The sequence below is a fragment of the Eleutherodactylus coqui genome, chromosome 4, assembly GCF_035609145.1.
Source record: "Eleutherodactylus coqui strain aEleCoq1 chromosome 4, aEleCoq1.hap1, whole genome shotgun sequence".
NCBI lineage: Eukaryota > Metazoa > Chordata > Amphibia > Anura > Eleutherodactylidae > Eleutherodactylus > Eleutherodactylus coqui.
Genome location: NC_089840.1, coordinates 30,554,622 through 30,572,837, shown reverse-complemented (window position 1 = coordinate 30,572,837; position 18,216 = coordinate 30,554,622). Strand labels below are relative to the sequence as shown.

At 45.5% G+C, this 18,216-nt stretch overlaps 1 protein-coding gene across 1 annotated transcript in view; it reads right to left on the bottom strand.

The window, feature by feature from the left end:
* The window catches only part of EPHA6 (EPH receptor A6), an 822,408-nt gene that overhangs the window by 557,295 nt on the left and 246,897 nt on the right, over nucleotides 1–18,216 (bottom strand). The gene's annotated exons all lie outside the window — the stretch shown is intronic.

Below are 18,216 nucleotides of genomic sequence, written 5' to 3'. Positions count from 1 at the left end.
ATGTCTTTACTGGAGATGAGCGAACGTACTCGTTTAGGGCGATTTCGCAATCGAGCACTGCTTTTTCCGAGTAACTGACTACTCGGGCGAAAAGATTTGGGGGGGCGCCGGGGGACGGCATGGTGGAGTGAGGGGTAGCAGTGGGGAACAGAGGGGGGCTATCTCTCTCCCCCCCACTCCCCTCTGCAACCCCCCCGCTCACCCCCGGCGCCCCCCGAATCAGTTACTCGAAAAAAGCGGTGCTCGATTGCGAAATCGCCCTAAACGAGTACGTTCGCCCATCTCTAATCGTTACATTGGAAAGTCCTATTGACTTTTGCGCTCAGAAATTGCGGGCAACAGCGATGTGATGCAAGAATATTCTCAGGAAAAAGCATCGCTGATGCTCAAACATTGTGAGGACAAAGACACGATTTTTCCGTGATTTTCTCACGGCAACATCGCGATTGCCAGTGTGAAGGACCCTATTACTTAGTGGGGCTCCTTTGTTCCTAATGACATTGAATATTCTCTGTGGCAAACTATCTACTAACGTCTGATACACTTCAGCTGGTATTTCCCTCCAATCATCCTGCAAACTTCTGATGAGTTCTCTCAAAGAAGATGGACATGATTCATATTTCCTGACCCGACATACCAGTTCATCCCATTGATGTTCAGTAGGGTTCCGGTCGGGACTCTGTGCAGCCAGTTCAATCGTGGAACATCATATCCTCAAACCCACGTAAAACAGCATTGCATGTGTGACGAGGCACGTTGTCTTGTTGGAAGTATGGCCGACCATTCCCAGAGTATTGTCACATTATTGTCTAGAATGTCAGGGTTCACCTCCGTGGTCATGGTTCTTGTCTCCACAACCATTGGCCTTAGACCATGCCACGTAACACATCCCCAGACCATAACGTAACCTCCACCATACTTAACCGTTGGCACAACTCAGGTGTTCCCCAGGATCCTCCACACACTGATGCGAAGATGGAGTAGCATGATTTGTCAGCCTATAGAACATTTTTCCATTGCTCAACTATTCAATGACAACTCTCTTTGCACCATTGCAAATGGGTCAATGCATCTTCTTTGAGAGAACTCGCCAGCCGTTTGCAGGATGAGTGGAGGGAAATACCAGCTGATTCCCTGGGAAATCAGGGTAGGGTTTATTTTCAGGAAAACACAGTATATCTGAAAGAACTCGTTGTTCCTTAGCTTCGATGAGGTATAACAGCAGACGACCAGTTCTAGCGGCATTTTGTTTAAGTGAAAGTAGGCAGAGGAGCGCAAAAATTGTATCACTGAAAAGTGGAAAAATATCCCCTGGTCAGACGGATCCATATTTCTGTTGCCCCATGCTGATGGGAGGTCAGAATTTTGCGCAAGCATGATACAATAATTTGGGCAGCATGGATTGATGACCCCTTCCTGTCAGCTAGTCAGAGTATGTCACTTTCTCCATTAAATTTGCGGCAACTACAAGAAGCTTCCTGTCTGCAGGGGCCAAAAGTTTTGCAAGGCGATTGCATTTCCTAGTGGAATTTACACCACTATGAATTGCTGCAATTCTGAAGGCCAAAGAAGGTCCAACACTCTACTAGATGGGGGGGGGGGGGGGGGTTTGTCTCTAATAAAGCGACCGTTTAGTGTATATACCCTGTTTCCCTGAAAATAAGACATAGCATGATTTTCCAGAATTTTTGAGGATGCAAAATGATTTTTCAGGCTTTTTGAGGATGCTTGAAATATAAGCCCTACTCCAAAATTAAGCCCTGCTAACAGTTAATTAAAAAAGTCAATTTAAATAGTGTCCAGGCAGCTATACATGTAAAAAAGTTAAACCTTTTTGAACAAAAATTAATATAACACACTGTCTTATTTTCGGGAAACACGGGTAGATTATATAATATCTATGCACTAATTTAAGATTGCTGTTCATAGACTTTAAAGGAGATGTCTCGAGGAAGCAGTTAATTTTTTTTTTTGCCCAGTCCCCCCCATTAAACATACATTACAAAGCCCCCCTGTAAATGACATTTCTAGCTGGTTCGTACTTACCGTTCCAGCGTTTCAGCAACTTATAAAAGTTTCCTCAAGATGGCCGCCGGCTCTTTCCCAGTCGCTCGCTGCAGCCCGACGTGCGCGCTCCCGAGACGCCGCCAGCTGTGTCTCCATGGCAACCGGACGCATCGCAGCCGCCGACCAGACGCCCCGCAGCCGCCGACCAGACAGCAGGTAACCGGCGCTAGCCCCCGGCTCCCCAGCGCTAGTTCCCCCGGCGCAGCGACAGCCCCCCCGGCCTAGCGACAGCCCCCCCCATCGCAGCGACAGCCCCCCCGGCCTAGCGCTAGCTCCCCCGGCCTAGCGCTAGCTCCCCCGGCCTAGCGCTAGCCCCCCCGGCCTAGCGACAGCCCCCCCGGCCTAGCGACAGCCCCCCCCATCGCAGCGACAGCCCCCCCGGCCTAGCGCTAGCTCCCCCGGCCTAGCGCTAGCTCCCCCGGCCTAGCGCTAGCCCCCCCGGCCTAGCGACAGCCCCCCCGGCCTAGCGACAGCCCCCCCCATCGCAGCGACAGCCCCCCCCCATCGCAGCGACAGCCCCCCCCATCGCAGCGACAGCCCCCCCGGCCTAGCGACAGCCCCCCCCATCGCAGCGACAGCCCCCCCCCCGACCCATCACTTACCTGGGAGGCTTCTCGGGGCTGCTGGGCTGGGCTGGGCTGGTCTTCTCCGCTGGGCAGCTCCAGTTTCTGCACCTTCCTCTAACAGAGGATGGTGCAGAATGGCCGCTTCAGCGCGCTCCCGAGCAGTGACAGCTCGTCTGCGCATGCGCAGAAGAGCTGTAGCGGGGAGCACACTGAAGCGGCTCGTGCTGAATGGAGAAGACCGGACTGCGCAAGCGCGTCTAAAAAAGCAAGCTGCCAGCGAATTTAGACGGAACCATGGAGACGAGGACGCTAGCAACGGAGCAGGTAAGTGGAATAACTTCTGTATGGCTCATATTTAATGCACAATGTACATTACAAAGTGCATTAATATGGCCATACGGAAGTGTATAACCCCACTTGGTTTCGCGAGACCACCCCTTTAAGATTCAGCTGGCACAGCAGTTCTCTGACGTGAGGGTCTCCATGCTGGGGGTCTCCCAATGGCTTTGTTGTATTCTGTAAGTTGACGCTTTGCACTCATGATTTTAGACACTCTGCACTGCAATCTGTTTCGTAGACTTATGATTCACAGTCTGAAATTTTGGACGGGTCTTCTGGGAAATCGAGCGCACAGTTTTCCTTGGAACAAAGAGGATAAATGATGCACATTATCAAGCATTCTGATTCATTACAAAATTCATAATTAGAGCAGGAAGAAAAGGAGGATTCTTCTCTTCGGTCCTGAAGTCTCCTGCAACAGTTTAATGAGCTGAAAATGCCTGAGGGCTGGAGCGATGGCCATGCCAAAGCGGGTGATGTGCCAGCATCCCGTGTCCTCATTGTCATCAGGCCTCCTAATCCAAGAACACTGGGCATGGATTCTGACATACTAAGTCCTCACCGCTGAAACAATCACATATTCCTCTTCTATTCATAAAGGAATAGATTGAATTCAATGTTGAGTTTTTCAGATAAAGGATAGATATTTTTTTGCTTCTTTTGTTGCTGTTCTACAAAGTTGCTTTTGCATATAGAGATGTAACATAGTATGCAAGGCTGTGAGAAGACAATGTCCATCCAGTTCAGCCTATTACCCCCCTTGTTGATCCAGAGGAAGGAAAAAAAGAAACAATGAGGCAGTAGCCAATGTACCCCATTTGGGGAGAATAATTCCTTCCCGCCTCCATAATGGCAGTCAGAATAATCCCTGGATTGATATTTGATAGTTCCTACCTGACTCCAAGACCCGGATCAACAACCTGCTGGCCACCTAATGTCTATATCCTGTAATGTTGTAGCTAGAGATGAGCGAGCGTACTCGGTTCGGGTGTTTTTGCACTCGAGCACCGCTTTTTCCGAGTAACTGACTACTCAAACGAAAAGATTCGGGGGGCGGCGTAGTAGAGCGGGGGATAGCAGTGGGGAACAGGAGGGAGCTCTCTCCCCCCCCCTCCCCTCTGCAACCCCCGCGCACCCCCAGCGCCCCCCGAATCTTTTCCTCTGAGTAGTCAGTTACTCGGAAAAAGCGGTGCTCGAGTGCAAAAACACCCGAACTGAGTACGCTCGCTCATCTCTAGTTGTAGCGCTTTAGAAAGACATCTAGTCCTTTCTTAAACTCCTCTATGGATTTTGCCATCACCACGTCCTCAGGCAGAGAGTTCCACAGTCTCACTGCTCTTACAGTAAAGAACGCCTTCCTGTGTTGGTGATGAAACCTGCTTTCTTCTAGACGTAGCGGATGCCCTCTTGTTACCGTCGCAGTACTGGGTATAAACAGCTCATGGGAGAAATCCTTGTATTGTCCCCTCATGTATGTAGTTATTTGATCACACCTTAGCCGTCTTTTTTACAGGGTGACTAATCCCAATTTTGACGCCTCTCTGGGTATTCCAGTCCTCTCATTCCGTTTATTAGTTTAGTTGCCCATCTTTGAACTCCCTCCAGCTCTGTAACATCTTTCCTGAGCACTGGTGACCAGAACTGTGCGCAGTATTCCATGTGAGGCCTGACAAGTGCCTTATATAGTGGGAGGATAATGTTCTCGTCCCTCGCCCCTATGCCTCTTTTAATGCAAACATCAACTTGTTGTCCAATGGTAAACTGTTGATTGACTATCCTTAGGACAGACCACCAATAGTAAATCATTGCTTGCAATACTAAGCCTGACCACTACAGTGGAAATAGAGCTGTCTGCTTCCTGCAGAAATCACCTCAGTGCATGAATGCACTGACACAGCAAACAGCGGATTGGTTGGTGCCCTGGGTGGCAGACCCTGCTGATCTACTATTGATGGCTTTTTTGATGGATGGGTCATCAACAGTTTGCAACTGGACAACCCCTTTAAATGCACTGTTGCTGCAGACTTTTGTTAAGCATAAGAATGCATGGACGTATGTTGTTTACACAGGTGTAAATTTAATGTCCTAAAAGGACCTGTAGTGTTCGGCTGGGCTTATCCATACAAAGCCTACACGGCGTACGTCCTAAAAGGTTCAATTGCTATGTCCAGGAAGGACCAATTACTTCAGTGCAATTACTTATCCATATATAGTCAGCACGGCGAAACAGTAATGTCCTTAATGGACAAGAGCATTTCCCAGAAAAGCAAATACAACAAAGTCAAATAACAAAACTGTATACATTTTTTTAGAACAGCAGTGGAAAACATAAATATCATAGCAAGAACATAACGGGGAGTCTGACCTTGATTTTACCAACACAGAAACTCTACCTAAAAGCGGAGTGATCGCCCTGATAAGGACGGCCCCACATTAAGAGCCTAAGGAGACAATGGCTTTCCCTAGATGGCATCAGGGAAACTGTGGTAACATTAGATGACATAGTATACAACCGGGGGTTTAACTATAGGGAATGTGGTTCTTCCTAGGCCCAGAACCCTTAGGGGACCCATAAGGCCTCTCTTCTTAATGTAGTAGACCTAGTAGTATGAATAAAGCATTATAGTTGGGGCCCCTATGAAAGATTTTGCGGTGGGGCCCAGAAGCTTTAAGTAACATCTGTGTATACAACCACTAGCTTGGGGATTCTACAACAGTCAAACTTATAGCGTGACTTCAGACTGACTTGTCTTAACCAAGGTGCAGAACACAAACAGGTGTGGCCAATCAGACCAGAAGCACCTAGAAACTGAGAGTCAAAAGACAGAAGTCAGATAGGTTTCAGATCAGAAGTAAGACAGGCATCAGACGAGGCTCAGACAGGACACAGGAAGAAACGAGACAACAAGAATTGGGCATCAGAAATATACCAGACACGGTATAAACCAGACTCAGGCGTCAGACATTACATCTGATGGTGTTTAAACAAGTCACAGACAAACAGATCTGACCAGCATGAAAAATCAAAGCAAACTGAAGTCAGGAGAATAACCAGCACCCTCTGAGAGGAGGGGCCAGAATGAATATGCACAGACAAGCAGTGATTGGCTGGTTGGACAATCGACATTACAGCCAACCAAATCCACCTATGCCTATGAAGAGGCACACCTGACGGTGCCTAGCACTGGGAGCACATGCTGACGCACCATGACAACTTTGAATTGTCACTAAACACAAAAAAAAATTGGAAAAGTCAACTTAAGGTTTGCTGCAACTGTGCATTTAATGCATTAAGTGCTCGCTACATCAGTGTGTAAAAGTATCGATGACTTGGAACAGATCATGACCGATCCTTGACTTGTAATTCTTGGATGTGCGGGGCACCATTATGTATTTCCTGTTGCTTATATTAGACAATATATTGTGTAGAGCTGTACACGGACACTGGACCCCCATTCTTGCAATCGTTGTTGTTCCCAGGACTTGGATCCAAATGACCGTCTTATGGATACGTGAAAAGTTGCTATCTTGGGAACCTTTCAGTATTCAAGACTTTCAAAATACTATTGAAAATTTGCCATTTTCTGGTGTAAGTTGCAAACTGCGCTAGAAAGCTGTCTGATATGCTTTGCACCCTATGTATGTTGAATTCTATACACTCTTATACACTTTTTACAACATCCAGAAATGGGAGGTGGCTTTGCAGGAAAAGAGGTGTGGCCTGGATCTGACATTGTACAAATAAAACAGTGCCAAAAACTGTCGAAAACCGGGCCAACTAATAAGTGATATAAACTTAGACAGAAGTGTCTAAAATGTGCCAGATTTATAATTCCTGGGGAGACTGAGCTGCGGCCTGTCCATGCATGAACACACATTATGTTGTCACAGAAGGGTCTGGCAGAAACACCCAATAGGGTGAGTTCAAGTATAACAGAATTGGTGTAGGATTCCGGCTGCCAAAATTCCGCAAAAAGCACAGTAAAATATAACAAACTCCATTCACTCACAGAGAAAGAGAAGGATTTTCAGGTGGATTCCACTCATTGGGTGAAATCCTCCCCGAAATCTACATCAAAATCTGCAATAAAGTTGTGCCAATTTGGGGCGGATTTTCACGTGGATTCCAGTTACTGTAATGAATGAAATATGTGGCAAAAGTCTGTCACTTCACCAAAATAGATAGAGCACGCCGTGCGCGAATGGCGGCATCACTTACATCGCTCTGTATTTTGTTGTGGAATTTCGGTGTTCTCCACAGCTGGAATTCCGTAACAATTCTGGGGTACGTGGGGTGCATTCACACGGGGGGCGAGTTTCATGCATGAGTTCTGTCCGATAGGGATATGGACGAAACCCACACGTGTTAATGACATATTGATTTCAATGTGTTCTTCACACAAACGATTTTTCTCTCGCAGTGATGATGCAATTTTGAAAATTTGCTGAATGTTCTATTTTTTGGGTGACTCCTTGTAAAAAAATCACCCGTTATTTCCTATGAGATCTTTTAGAAAATTGCATCGCACTCACGACTGCGTTGCGGTTTTTACCATTGGAAATCCTGAGAAGCACTTGAAAAACTGTCACATGAATCGCAAATACGTACCATAGATGCAATGTGGTTTTAAAGCAGCAATGTATCGTGCTCACATCCAGAATCGCAAGTTTACAAGCGCAATATCTCTCCCAGTTTCTCAGACTGATATCGCGCTCACTTGCGTGAATACACCCCAAGGCTGGATTCACACAAGCATATTTGCGCAGCTTATTACGCATCAAAAATTTTCACGTGCTATATGCAGTGAATAGAACCCCTTGATATTATTGGATTCGCTCACATAAGCATATTTTGCATGCGCATTATGCGCAAATTCATTTTACAAATATGCGTGTAAATCCGCTTACGGCCATGTAACACTGGCCTAAGGGCTCCTTTACACATGATGCAAGTTTTGCGCATGCTGGGCCTCTTCGTATGTTTGCACAACACCCCCCTCCCTGATTGAAAAGGCAATTTAGCCTAATGAGGTCCAGATGTGTTCTTTTCCTGTGCCGTTTTTCATGCATCTCTCTTACTCTCGTATTGCCCAATATTCTAAAGGGCTCTTTGGTGCATAATTGCGCACAAAATAGAGCATGAACTTTCTTTTGGCGTTCTCCAAAACTGTGCGATATGCGAGTTTCCAATCTCGTAGCAGAAGTGCAAGAGAAAAAGTGCCCATATGAATAAACACGTTGAATAGAAAACGTTAATTTCATACACGTGCTCCGTCCATATGGCTATTGGATGGAACGCGCCCCTGAAGATCCGGTATAAATAAGCAGACTGACAGGTAAAGGTCCGGTAAAAGCTTATCCATTCGCAACATGATCTTCATGAAGAGAATGAAGAACAAACTGGATGTCCCTTTAAGAACCGTCTCGCGGTCGCTGCTTGCAAACACCACCGAAAATGTCAAACTTAGTTAACTCTCAGTTCTATAATCCCCCTAAGGTGACCTCATCCATTATCTCTCTGTTGTGGAGGAGACTCACCGGCTTTTGGAGACGTAATGCCGGCAGAGGGAGCAAATACCTAACAGGAGCGGATGGGCTCTTCATGGAAGGACTCTGCACCTAAGATCACAACTACATTCTGCTACAAAAGGCAACATATTTGCTATTTCCCTCTGCAACACCCTATTGTCAACAATACCCTCCCCCCCCCCCCCCTTCACTACCACACCCCCAATTAATAAATAGTTGCAAAAAAGTGTTCAGCAGTTTTATCTCTTCCGGGAAAAATGGGATGACAACCAATATGGCTGCCATAAAGATCCTACAGGGTTTGAGGGCCCATAGGCAGATCTGCCAATATGTCGCCCAGCTTTTCCAGAATCACTTACATTTCAGAAATCATTCTTTTACATTTCAAATTCTTGTTGAATTATGCCGCTGGCCTAACCAACATTCATGGCCTCTCATGCAGCCAACCAGAACCCTACTGTACATTAATGAGGAGCAACAACCCTGAAAGAGTTGCCTATTCATGGGTATTCAGGTTTGGCTCAACCATCCCGGAGACAGTCCGGATTCAGGCAGCTGTTCCACCACCCTAGGAGGACATGTCACCCTGCCGCCGACAGATCCCCTCGCTCTACTACCTATATGTGATTAGGTAATCTTGTGGGTTGAGGTATGGCGACGCAAGATGCACGATGCAGCAGATGGAGTAACTAAAGCAATATTTATTTGCAAATCAGAAAGAAAAGCGCAGTATTGGATAATGATGAGTAATCAGTTGGATGACAGGGAATGAGCAGTAAAATTGGTATCTTTGATTATCTAACTATGAACTCTAATGTACTAATACCCTCTACGCAATATCATTAACACAGAGAAATACAGTTTGCAGAACGCAACTTGCAACATCTCCTCTAGCTAAGGTTCACGTGTCTGCCAAGCCAATGTTTTACTTTGACCTTGATACAGTATCTCAGTCCACACATGGGACTCGAACAATGGAAATTTGCCAACAGCTGGGTTTGCCCAATGCAACCTCAGACCCCTGCAGAAGCCTGCAGGCTAACTATTTTCAACCCTACTAGTGTCTGTGATGAGGCCAGCCTCACTTATGGTTTGATGCGCAGGAGTTGCCACTTCTACCAACACTAGTGATCCTACAATGTTGTACAGGGTCAGAAGCTCTACTCTCCACTCCTTTCTCAGTCTCTACAAAAGGTGGTGACCAGCCCTCTCTAGCTCAGGGCCATAGGATCCATCTCTCTTCCTTCTTCCGGCAGCTCAAGCAACCATTCTCCAGGCCTTCCCTCTAGTTCGGCACTCTCTTAGCTCAGCTCTTTCTGATCTCCTCTCACAGTCTCTGCATGCCCTCTTTCTGTCTACTATGCAGCAAAATCTGCCTTTTATGTCAGAGCATCCTCCAATCATATTGACTCCAGTGAGCATGCTCTGTTCTGCTGCACCAATATTTGGCGCAATTTTTGGTGCACATGGTGATTTTGATGCAAGTTTTGGTGCACCTCTCCAGTCAAGCTCTATGGCAACATTAACTGCTTGGTTTGAGTCCCTACAGAATAGAGATGGTGGCGGCCACCAAAATGCTGAGACAGAAAGACCACCAAGAAGGTCATCTGCAAGTAATTTACTCCCTCCACCTTTCGGTCCCAGGATAGAATTTTCTTCTAAAACCGGAGGGTCACTTTAACATACTGTATGACTTTAATGATCTTCCTTGCAGTTATCATGTTGCATTGCTGCGTTTACCCGGCAGTGTGAGCATCTTCCTTCCTGCTCTCCTCTGTGCGCCACATCAGAGTAAGAGGAACCAGAGTGCAGGACACAGGGGAGCAGGAGGTAAGATACACGCACTGCCGGCCGGGCGAAGCGATGTGGCAGACCAAGTGATTAAAGATCCAATAACTGCAAGAATAAAGATCATTAAAGTAATATATTAACAAATGCAGGTCAGACTCATCCCTTTGCACCCCCCTCTGTTTTCCTGCCTGGGAGACTTGCCAACTATCTGGGAGTGCGGGAGGTCTCCCCTTTTTCCGTGAGAGTTGGCAAGTACAATGTACATTTCTATGGAATGCTATCCGAAATGCCTACAGATATAGCAGAGATGCCAGAGTCTTGTGATAACTCTGAGTTAAAGGGTTATTCCTATCAAAGAAAGTTTGGGATAACTTGTTGATCAGTGGGGGTCAAATTTCTGGGACCCTCATTGATCCTGAGATTTCAGCCCCGATGCATCCCAAAGTGTGAGCAGCAGATTTATGCGATTTAGCAGTGAATTATCATATTTGATGGTTATCACAACCAAAATACGCCCTAAACGTGGACACATACTACCTTCTAGTGACTGTAGTAACTACACAGTCCACAACTTAATCGGGACAGTACAAACTTTCTTCAATGAGTTGGTTTATATCCGAGGCCCCTTAATATTGAGAATTTAATAATGTAGCCTCCTGGTTCAGGAGTGGTTCAGGAGCCCCGCACGGCTTGGAGAGCACTCCCCAGTACTCAGAAGTAGTGTAGGCAATAACAGTTCCAAGTTCAAAATGATGGTGGTCGACCACTTAGAAGTTAATGTTCTGTCTTAGTTGCTGTAGGTTCTTAAAGGGGTTTTCCAGACACAAAATCGAAACTCTGAAAATGCTGAAATCTAAGAGCTACAGCTAAATAGCAACAACCTGCACCTTTTATCTGCCACTCCAGACACTCTTCTTCATCCTGTGCAGCCGCTAATCGGCCGCTGTGTGCATCACTTCTGCAGGAAACACAACATACTGTTACTTACAACTTCCAGCAGGTATAGATCTTGTTCACCGATCAGCACTGTAGCTCCGCCTACAGCTCGCAGGTCCTGCAACTTACCAGCACCTCCCCCTCCTCCCCCCCACTCAGAGTGCCAGAAAAAAGCCTCTGAAGCTGTCAGACGGGAGCTTCTGGCACTCGGAATTGCACATGAGCAATACAGCCGCTTCCACTCCTGTCCTCCTACTACTCCATCTTCAGATCAGATGGATGCTCCTGGGTGTGGAGAATCCTGAGGAACGTCTTTTGCCTCAGTGTGTTGTGCCAACAGTTAAGTACGGTGGAGGTTCTATTACGGTCTGGGGATGTGTTACGTGGCATGGTCTCCGTCGATTGGTTGTAGAGACAAGAAGCATGAACATGGAGGTGGACCCCGACATTTTAGACAGCAATGAGCTGCTGACAATGCAACAATACTCTGGGAATGGTCGGCCATACTTCCAACAAGACTACAGGCCTCGTCACAAATCCAACGCTGTTTTACGTTGGTTTGAGGTTATGAATGTTCCATATTTAGACTGGCTGCACAGAGTCCCAGCCTGAACCTACTGAACATCTTCTTTGAGAGAGCTCACCAGATGTCTGTAGGATGAATGGAGGGAAATATGAGCTGAAGTGTTGCTTGTAGAAAGTATGCCATTGAGAGTATTCAATATCATCATTAGGCACAACATTTGGTAGGATAGTATAGTGTTTCACAGCAGAATGTGCAATCAGGTAAGTAGTAAAGGCTAGAGCCGCATTCATATCACACAGATGTTTCAAAAAATACGTAAAACTTTTGTACAATGTTGAGCAGAATTTTCAAGCTGAGTTTGTGAAATTGAGCAGAAGTTCTGTATTTGACCCTCAACTCACGGTTGGGATATTATGCCATGTCTATGGTTTTAGATTTTCTGCATTATATTAAGGGGATATTCTGATATTCCCACCACAGCAAGTTCCTCTTTATTCACAGGCCTTTGGAGTGTCCATGATTGAGTGCCGCAGTGGTTGCACATGTGTGCTTCTGTAAGGGGGGCTACCCTGTTCGGACGTGTGAAAAATGCACAGAAAAAAGTTATATCTTAGGAGGAATGAGTGTGGGTCCCCATACTTACCCTGCTAGTAGGAGGAGACAGCCACCTGAGCTAAGAGGAAGCTCCTGGGAGTGGAAGAAAGGCTCAGTAAAAAAAAACTTAGAGCAGCGGGTCATCAATGATTTGGGAGAAGACAGGTCGATGCTGGAGAGAATAGAAACAGTGATACTATACATCATTCACAGGAACCGGCACAGGCTACAGAGAACACCTTCTGGTAGTTGCATAGTAGCTGAACTTAAACAACAAGTGTAAGTAGAGACCGGTCTCTCGTGTAGGACTTTAGGGGGCGCAGTTAAAGCAGTATTCTGGGCTCAGACTAACATTTCTAATATTTTAAAATCTAATATAAATCATCACAATAAGTCATTTTGTAATTGGTTCACTGTACCTGGTCTAGATACTTTCTTCATTTTCTACCTATTTCACATGACTCTCTGTCTGGGAAATATCTCCACTTTCCCTGACATCTTACCTGCATTTGCTACTTCCTTCCCTGTCCATAGCCTCCAACTTGCTGTGAGCAGTGTATGATAGGAGCAGGGGCGTAACTAAAGGCTCAGGGGCCCGGATGCAAAAGATGAGCTGGGGCCCCCCTCTATCTGTATCTGTACCCGTACCCATACCTAAACCATCCTCCTGCACAGAGACATAACGTGAAGCTTCTGGGCCCCAATGCAAAACCTGTAACAGGGCCCCCAACTATAATGCTTTTTTCATAGTACTGGGCTCCCTATATGGAGAGGAGAGGCCTTATGGGCCCCCTAAGGCTCCTGACCCGGGTGCGATTCATCAATCCGTAGAATGTCGTTCCATTGCTCAATTATCCAATGACGACAGTCCTTGTAACATTGTAGGTGGGCAGATGCATCTTCTTTAAAATAACTTGCCAGATATTTGCAGGATGAATGGAGGGAAATACCAGTTGAAGTGTATCAGATGTTAGTAGAAAGTATGCCAAAGTTATTATCTGATGTCATAAAGGCCAAAGGGGCCCCACTAAGTATTAATATATGGAAATAAATACTACTTCTGATTCTTGCTCAGGAGTCCCATTACTTTTGGTAGCATAGTGTATCTGTGTTGCAATGCTATATTGTAATAATGTAACATGCAGTTCGCAAACTGATCATTACCCAGGATCAGGAAATGTAGGCAAGAGATTGGCAAGTTTAGAGAATAGTCATATTAAAACCCCACCAAGAAGCGTGATAACAGGGCGACCTGCGGGCTTTGAAAGAGACTAGTCAGCTGTCTATGGAATAATACCGTAGAGTGGTGCTGGAGAGAAACTGCGCGAACAATGGCCAAGATGTAATCCTGGCACAGAAGCCGTCATCTGGAGGAGAAACAAAAAAACGATGCAGCATATTTCCTGAGATTTATCGCTCTCATATCCCGCATTATTTTGCATTTGTTGGCAATTTTGGAGAAAAATGCGTCAGCGTTGTAATCATTGGGAATTCAGGGTGGCTTGTTTAATAAGGCTGCTGGCATTATTACAGCTTTCTCAACAGCTGGATGGAAATGGCGCGGCTTAGGAGGTTACATCGCCGGGGGCAGTAAAATATAAAAGTGACAGAATGTCCTGACCGCTTCTCCGGCCTAAAGTTCAGCCTCAGCGGGGGCCGCCGTTTAGGAGAAGTGACAGGAAGCGTTTCATACAATGCAGAACTACAAGCTTCGATAAACATACAAATTCCTTTTGCGCCGCTGACAGTCATAATTACGCTCGCAGCATGAAGACGCAGCGTCCTTCCACTGGCTTGTTTGCTGAGACAAAAAAGTTAGCAAAAAAAACATTACATCGGATCAAATCAGCGAGATTCCATTGGTAATGGCCCAGCCTCGTTCACAAACGCGTTTCGCCTTCTATTCAGGTACAGCGAGTTGCTGCGATGCGGAGGGAAAATGATATCTAAAGCCATTTTGCTGTTTGTCCTTTTGCTGTTTAGGGAAGAGTTAGGAGACGTGCCAGCTACATCCAGCTGTCGTCTCACAGATATAAAGAGAGTGCAGCTGGAGAGGTATATATATTCATACAGACAAGCTGCACCTGCAAAAATGAACCCAGCAGAGTCGTATAGAATCTGGGAAGACGCTTAGCTGTATTTACCGCCGCTTAAAAAAAAAAAAAAAATGCTAATTTACCGTGTATTTTTAATTATATATCCTCATCCTTCTGTATCATTCTGTATCCTCCTCATTATGTATCTACATCATTCTGTATCTTCGGCTTTCTGTATTCTCATCATTCTGTATCTATCATTCTATACCCTCATCCAGAGGCGTAACTTGAAGCTTCTGGGCCCCCATGCAAAACCTGTAACAGGGCCCCCAAATATAATGCTTTATTCATACTACTAGGCTTACTATATGAAAAGAGAGATCTTATGGGCCCCCTAAGGGTCCTGGTCCCGGGAGCAACCGCAACCCCTGTAGTTAAGCCCCTGCCCTCCTCATTATGTATCTACAGCATTGTGTACCCTCATTCTTCTGTATATTCATCCTTCTATATCCTCGTCAGTCTGTATCCTCATCATTTTCTATTCTCATCATTCTGTATCTATCATTCTGTACCCTCATGCTGTATCCTCCTCCTTTTGTATCCTCATCATTCTGTATCCTTCTGTATCCATCATAATGTACCATCATTCTGTATCTTCCTCATTTTGTATTCTCATTCTTCTCTATTCTCATCAGTCTGTATCTATCATTCTGTACCCTTATGCTGTATCCCTCCTCCTTCTGCATCCTCATCATTCTGTATCCATATGTATCTATCATTCTGCAACCCCCTCATTATGTATCTACATCCTTTCTGTACCCTCATCAGTCTTTATCTATCATTATTTACCATCATTCTGTATCCTCATTCTTCTGTATCATCATCATTCTGTATCTATCATTCTATATTCTCATCATTCTGTATCTTCATTTTTCTGTATCCTCATCACACTGTATCTATCATTCTCTATCTTCATCCTTCTATATAGTCATCATTCTGTATCTTCATCATTCTATATCATTCTCATTCTGCATCCTGATCATTCCATATCTTCATCATTCTCTATTCTCCTAATTCTGTATCCATATCTCTCTGTATCTTCACCATTATGCATCTTCATCATTCTATATCTTTAGCAATCTGTATCTATCCTTCTATATCCACATCATTATGAATCATCATCATTCTCTATGCTCATCTTTATCCTAATCATTCTATATCTTTTTTCATTCTGTATCCTCATCATTCCGTATTCTTATCATTCTGTGCTTTATCACAACAACCACTATTTGAAGTTAAACCATGTGGGTGATCAACTGATCAACGTAGGTCCATCTTCTGGGTTGTGGTTCGCCATACATCTGTTACCCCCATTAAAGGGATTGCCAATTTTTAAATGATTAATGACCTATCCTCAGGAAAAGTCACCAATCGCTGCTGGGCGACAGACTGCACAGCTGCCTTCCGGTCCCCTGTGTCAGTGTACTGGAGGCTCGCAGATCCTTGCACTCCGTAGAAGAGGACGCAGAGATGCAGTTGCACCGTCTCCCCTTCATTCTCAGGATTGGGGGGGGGGGGGGGCACCAGAAGTTTGACCCCTACTGATCGTAAACTGATGCCATATCCCAGTGAAAACTAAAAGGAACATAGGGATTTTTTTTGCATGCCTGCTTCTGCAAGAATATCAACAGGACTGACAGGGATGCATGGAGAGGGGTCGCCCCCTTTAACCCAACGCCTACCCATAGACTGATGCTTACCAGGTTACAATGTAATGCAGAATATGCTTCAGTCCCGTCTGCTCAACTGATTGCGTCCAACGCTCAGTAAAAGTTTTACTCCACATTTCCTTTCTCGCGTTTTTCCCAGACTTATGACATTTCAAACCATCAGAACATTGTACAGAGGCTGCCGCTTATTAAAAGTTCACAGAAATAGTAGAATTTTCCGCACGGCGCTCTATAAAACGGAATAACCTTCGTTTACAGTAATGTCACATATGCTTCACCTTTACAACACTGGAAAACAGAACAATAGAAAAAAATTGCAGCTTTCCAGTAGGTGACAAGGCTTCACGTGTTCCGGGCTGTGATGGCCGATCTTTATAATACGTCAGAAGAAATACCCAAAAATTCCAATAAACTAATTGATTACTGAATCTTTAATTAGGGATGAATTATAGACCTAAAGGGGTTTTCCAGCGAAGTACTATTGATGATGTAAGGATCTTCTCTTAGCACAGCAGTAAGGTATTGCACTATTACTGCTTGGGTGAATAAAGGGGGCACTAATAGTACCGGTGCCAAAAACATGCATTGTGATAAGCCACATCCCCAACCACACTTTGACCTTGTGGTGGCCATCAAGATCACCAAAACTGATGTCATTGGATATCTCCTTGTGGGGTCTACTGAAGGGCTGTGTATACAGCAATACGTCATAAGTAGAGATGAGCGAACGCGTTCGTCCGAGCTTGATATTCGTGCGAATATTAGGGTGTTCGGGATGTTCGTTATTCGTAACGAACACCATGCGGTGTTCTGGTTACTTTCACTTCCTTCCCTGAGACGTTAGCGCGCTTTTCTGGCCAATTGAAAGACAGGGAAGGCATTACAACTTCCCCCTGCAACGTTTAAGCCCTATACCACCCCCCTGCTGTGAGTGGCTGGCGAGATCAGGTGTTCGCCTAATATAAAAGTCGGCCCCTCCCGCGGCTCGCCTCAGATGCGGTGTGAGTTAGATGAGGGACAGTGCTGTTTGTACCGGAGCTGCTGTAGGGAAAGAATTGGTAGTTAGTGTAGGCTTCAAGACCCCCCAAAGGTCCTTATTAGGGCCACTGATAACTGTGTGTTGGCTGCTGTTAGCAGTGGGATTTTTTTTTTTCTCAAAATCGCCTCTGCAGACCGTTGCACCTGGCATTAGGGACAGAAGTGCTGCATAGGCAGGGAGAGTGTTAGGAGTGAGTGTAGCCTTCAAGAACCTCAACGGTCCTTTCTAGGGCCATATTTATCCGTGTGCAGTACTGTCCAGGCTGCTGTTAGCTGTGCTGCATTTTTTTTGGGCTTCTCAAAATCGCCTCTGCAGAGCATTCCACCCTCCATTGATACTGCAGGGAAAGAATTGTATAGGCAGGGCCACAACACAGTTATTATTCATAGAATATACGCAGTGCTGCCTTTTGGTGGGAAAAAACTGAAAACAAATCTATTTGTCCAGCCTGTGTCCGTCCTTACGCCTGTGGAGACGTGTGAGCTGCGTGAAAAACATTGCTAAATCAGACGCACCCAGCTACGCTTTACTGCTGGCTTCGCCATTTGCTTTCCTTAATTGGGAAAAAAAATACCTGCTCTGCCAGAGTTATAATAACTCTGCTACCCTCACGTTCTGTGACACATAAGCAGGGACACAGCACAGTTATTAAACTTCTCATGTTCATAGAATATACGCAGTGCTGCCTTTTGGTGGAAAAACAAGTGAAAACAAATCTATTTGTCCAGCCTCTGTCCGTCCTTACGGGCGGTGGAGACGTGTGAGCTGCGTGAAGAACAGTGCTAAATCATACGCACCCAGCTACGCTTTACTGCTGGCTTCGCCATTTGCTTTCCTTAATTGGGAAAAAAAATACCTGCTCTGCCAGAGTTATAATAACTCTGCTACCCTCACGTTCTGTGACACATAAGCAGGGACACAGCACAGTTATTAAACTTAGATAATTCATTCACTAGAGGCAGTGGGGCCTTTCGTTTTCCAAAAAGGGCAAAAATTATATTTGGCCTGCAGTCTTGCGCCAATTTATTTCCTGCCTGTGAAATCAAATCACTGGTAATACAGC